Raw genomic sequence first — 5,722 nt, 5'->3', positions numbered from 1 at the left:
ACAGAGAGAGAGAGAGAGAGAGAGAGAGAGAGAGCACATCCCTCCCTCCCTCTTGGTCTGGCCTGGCCCGGCTCTTCTGTCAAATATTAAAATGCAATGCAGCCGCAATATGAAAAAGTGTATCTATGCCTGTTTTAAAGCATATCTGAACACTTAGCTTGGTTTGTAAGTTTGTAAGTAATCCTTTAGATAAACAAGTTGTGCACATCTTTCAAAGTCAAATCCAGATATTTGAACTTGGCCCAGAAATGCACTAGAAACCAGTATTAAGTACAGAATTGGTGTCATGTCTTCTGACCACCTGGTTTCTAAGTGCATCAAAGTGAAATTTCTAAACCACCTTTAAAATATTACTAGTCTGAGTGTATTGCCATAGTTTAATCTGCTTAGCTATGGGAACAGTAGGCAATTAAGGTAAATGCTAGCCTCTCTGGAGAGGATTGCAGCTCATGTGCTAGCTTAAGCAAGTGAGAAACATTTTGAGCCCCCATAGTGGTGTATTGAAAAGGACTCCCAAAAAAGGAATGTGGTCCTTTAGGGAAAATATAAGAAGGTTGACATACAACTCTATCCAGATCAATTAACCTCCACATTCCACTCTACTTATTTATTGTATAGATTGAAGTGCCTCTGCACTGCAGAATAACTGCAGTTCGACACCATTTGAACTGCCATGGCTCAATGATATGGAATCCTGGGATTTTTAATTTTGTGAGTCATCTATACTTTTTGGCAATGTTGGTGGGCAGGAAAAGAGATTTAAAGATGGGCTCAAAGCCAACCTTAAAAACTCTGGTATAGACACAGAGAACTGGGAAGCCCTGGCCCTTGAGCACTCCAGCTGGAGATCAGCTGTGACCAGCAGTGCTGTAGAATTTGAAGAGGCATGAATGGAGGATGAAAGAGAAAAATGTGCCAAGAGGAAGGCACATCAAGTCAACCCCGACCAGGACCACCTTCCATTTGGAAACCAAAATACGGTGATTCTATGGTGTAGGTGCAGTCTGAATTTCAATTTTTTTGTCTTCATCTATCACCTCCAAACACATCACCAAAAATTCCTACTTTCACTTTGGCACATTGTTCTGGTCTGGGATTGGTTGCAATTTAAGGTCTCACAAAGCCCATATTTGATCCCAAACCTGACACATATCAACTACGAAAATAAACAAACAAACAAACAAACAAATAAATAAAATGAAGATTTACTGGTAGAAAATAACAAGTATGCAATAGAAAAATCATCACTGGTCTTTAACTGATGGAGTCCAACATCCTTCCTGGCAAATAGTCATACTGGACCTCTACGCAACTAATTCTGTTTGGCTAACCCACTGCTTCTTAAACTGTTGGTCATGATCCAAAATGAGATCGCCTTAGCTCAATGTTGGGATCACTAAAAATCTGGCAAAAGGTTTCTGAACACCACCTAGAGATTTACACAAATCTGTTAGCAGTGTTTACAGTGGAATCTGTGCAACATGCTTCACCTGTACTTTATAAAAAGAAAATCAGCCTGTTTGATTAGCCTTACAAATGTTGATTTATTTTATCTTTATATCTATTTTATATATCTATATACCTGGGATTATGTAAAAAATTCTGAGGTGGAAAGGGGTCTCAAGTGGAAAAGGTTTAAGAAGCCCTGGAGTAGCCCATGACCAAAATTGCTGCCCTTCGTGGCTGGCTATTGGGGTGCCTGCCTAGTCATGAGGCTAATGGAAGATGGGTGCACAAGGTTTATACATATAGTACACAAGAAAGCAGAGGAAATAAAGCATGCAGGCTTAACACAATTGCCTTCCTAGTAGCTCTGAGAACTATAGGAGCAGGTTGCTTACAGGAAAGTTTACTCTTGATGAATCTGCAGCTAGCTATATTCAATCCTATACATCAGTGGTTTCCAACCTTTTTTTTTGGACCAGGGACAACTTGACCAGGGACCAATCTCCAACATTAGTACCAAAAGGGTTATGAATCGATTTTTGGTCAACTTTAGATATGGTTTGCTTATTTGGGGTGCTGATTCAGAAAATTGCATTGGATAGACCACATCAGCTCTAGTTTCTGATACAGAAACATGCCATCCAGTATTTATTTATTTAAAACATTTATATTCCACCCTTCTCACCCTGCAGGGGACTCAGGGTGGAGCACAACATATATACAGCAAGAAATCAATGCCGGGACATAAAACCATAAATATATATAAACATTAAAATCACTCATACCCACTTTAAAATCAGTTGCTTAAAAACCATCTCAGGACACCATTATATTATTGTCTCAATGCACTGCCCCAAAGGCTTGGTCCCACAGCCAGGTCTTCAACATCCTTCTGAAGGACGGGAGGGAGGGGACTGATCTAATATTGCCAGGAAGGGAGTTCCATAACCCGGGGGCAATCACTGAGAAGGCCTAGTCTCTTGTTTCACCCAAACATGCCTGTGATGGTGGCGGGACTGAGAGCAGGGCCTCCCCAGAAGATCTTAGTCTTCACAGTGGTTCGTAAAGGGAGATGCGTTCAGACAGGTAAACTGGGTCGAGGCCAATTAAGGTTTTATAGGCTAAAGCCAGCATTTGGAATTGTAGTCACTATCTGCTCACCCACATAAAACCATATTTAATAATCTAGAGCTGATGTGGTCTATCCAATGCAATTTTCTGAATTAGTACCCAAAATAACCCCAGAACAGGCCTAAAAATGAAGACACCAAGTATTGTTGAAGGCTTTCATGGCTAGAATCTAGAGGCCATATAGCCTGAAAAAACCTGCAACAACTGAAGACACCAAGGCTCCCCCTCTTCCAGGTGTCACATGGAACAGCTCTGCTCAGTAGGAGGGAGGAGGAGGAGAAGTAGAAGCCAGGAGGCTTGTTGTCCCACCTTTCATGGGTAGTCAGTCTTTCCCCTCCCGACATTCCCATTGCCTCAGCACTATAAGAGGGTTTTGAAAGACCAGTCACTCTTGTTGCAACGGGGTAGAAATGATGAGGCCACAGATCATATATTAGTTCTTGGGGACCACTGTTGGTCTATGGACCACAGGTTGGGAACACTGCTATACATTTACTTGGATGTTGGTTATGTCATTTAATGGAGTTTTCACCCAGGTAAATTGATATAGGATTGAAGCCTTAGTTACATTAATCATGAGCAATTACATCTATTACATTGTTCTTAAATTTGGAATAATGACGAAGAGTGAATCATAGCAAAGAAATGATACTGTTGTACCAATATTATAGCCCAAAAAAGCACTTCAGCACACGGACTTCACAAAACAGTCTGGCTGTATTGGTACAAACACTTTAAAAAAACGAACAAATTAATTGTACTTGTCATTCAACTCTAATGATTATTTAATATTTATAAACTGGTGTGAGAGTACCAAGACGGACATGAGAGTTTCTCGCAAGAGCATACTGCATTTCTAATTCCAGAAATTGTTTTTTTTTTAAATCTATTTCGAAAATGACAACCCAAAAAGGCACACAAATTGCAATCAGTTGCTAAAAAGAACCTGTTAGTAGGGTGGTGGTATATTTTGCTGCTTTTTTTACTTAATCATTTAGAGACAGCTAACCGTTCAAAGCTGTTAAGATCTAAAAAGGACGTTCTTTTTTTGACACAGAAAGTAGGAGGAAGTCAGAACCTTTTTTAGAAATCTGATCAGGCTTCCAGAGGCACTTGTTAAGTGAGCCAAATTTAATGGCAAAGTTAGAAGAGCAGCACAATTAAAATCAATACTACTTATAGTTATGATGGGGAGAGGCCCTTGCTCAGTGTAGAATATGTACTTTGCATGCAGAAGAAACCCACATTCAGTCCATGGAATCTTCCATTATTAAATGGCTGCTATCAGTAAGAGAAAAGTGACATAGTTATTTATGATTTCTGTATTACATTTTTATTTCACCCTTTTTTCCAAGAAATTTAGGATGACATGTTTAATCATTCTACCTGTTAGCTTTGCAACAACAGGTGTGTGAAGTAGGATAAGCTTACAGATGGTGTATCTACACCAGGGGTCCTCAAACTTTTTAAACAGAGGGCCAGGTCATAGTTCCTCAAATTGTTGGCCTGATTATAATTTGAAAAAGATAAGAATGAATGCCGATGCACACTGCACATATCTCATTTATAGTGCAGAAAACACAAAACAATACAATAATTAAAATGAAAAACAATTTTAACAAATATAAACTTATGAGTATTTAAATGGGAAGTGAGGACCTGCTTTTGGCTGATGAGATAGGGTTGTTGTTGTTGTTGTTGTTGTTGGGGGCTTTCAAGTCATTTCAGACTTAGGATGATCCTGAGCGAGGGCCGGGTAAATGACCTTGGAGGGCTGTATCTGGCCCCTGGGCCTTAGTTTGAGGACCCCTGATCTACACTGTAGAATTAATGCAGTTTGATACTACTTTAACTGTCATGGCTAATTCCACTTCATAAGAGGGATTTGAAAATGGGTCGCTCAAGTCCAATAGTCCTACCACATGTTGTATGCATTTGGGAATGGTGAGATTCATTTAATTGTACTGGTATGACATACCCTCCAATTTTTTGGAGGTAAAATTGACATATATGTGGCCCAGCAACAGCAGATGGCAAAAGTTATTAATGAGAATGAACTGAGAAGTTAGAGAGAGCTGCAGAAGTTTTGCATTGCCTGATTCTTCAGGGAAGGGAAAAATTCATCCCTTCCTGTTTTCTCCCTCCTCCAAGTAAATGGAATATGAACAATTTTTGCATTTAGAAGTCAAGAAGACCTGCGTCTTTCCCGCTAACAAATTACCTTGGCACAAAACGGTAGGCCTGGGTAACAACGGAAAAATTTGTTTCTAAAATCGATTTGTATTTGGGGTTTTTTTTTGTTTCGATATTTAAAATAATTACAAAATTTTCCTTTTAAAAAGTTCGATATTTACGAAATTTCGTAAATGGTAAAAAATTAACGAATCGATTTCCGAAACAATAACAAATCGATTCGTTAATGGCAGACGCGACCGCGAAATATGCTAAAAAACCTCCAAAACCTTCTGAAGCTTCCCTCTCCCTCTGCAGTTGACTGTTGGTGTGATATTATAATTTTTTTCACTAATTAAACCATAAAACTGGCCCAGACATACGGAAATAATAACGAAATGACCTCAAAACAATAACGAAACGAATACAATATCGAAATACGAAGCATTTACAAAACATTTTGAAAATTCGTTTTTTTAAATAATTGCTCCAGAATGGTTTGTTATCGTTTTGTAATTGAAAAAATTAACGAATTATTAACGAATTACGAATTAACGAAACGAAACCGCCCAGCCCTACAAAACAGGGTTTTCCTGCTTTGTGCTGAATGTAGTCATGTTTACGTGGGACATCGTTTGGTGGGACATCGTTTAGGTGCTGTTTGAATGCGCCCTGATTTATAAATGAGTATATACAAGATTTTTTTAAAAAAATCTTACAAAGAGAAAAAAAGAAATGAAATATAGCACCAAAGCTCACATACTACCGATTCTTTGAAACCTGGGTGTTTGAAGATCTGTGTGCACAAAACACAGCTTGGCAAATTGGCCATAGGGATATGGCAACACTAAGGTTACTTTCTTCTCTTTAGAAAAGTGTGGTTTCATGCAGACCAGTGCTTCTCAAACCTTGTCACGAACTGAAATAAACCAGGGGAGGAGGGAGAAGAGGAACCAAGTTACTAAGGCAACAT

The sequence above is a fragment of the Anolis sagrei genome, chromosome 3 (genome assembly GCF_037176765.1).
Source record: "Anolis sagrei isolate rAnoSag1 chromosome 3, rAnoSag1.mat, whole genome shotgun sequence".
Taxonomy (NCBI): domain Eukaryota; kingdom Metazoa; phylum Chordata; class Lepidosauria; order Squamata; family Dactyloidae; genus Anolis; species Anolis sagrei.
The sequence above is the reverse complement of the archived record's forward strand: the minus strand, read 5'-3'. Positions refer to the sequence as shown.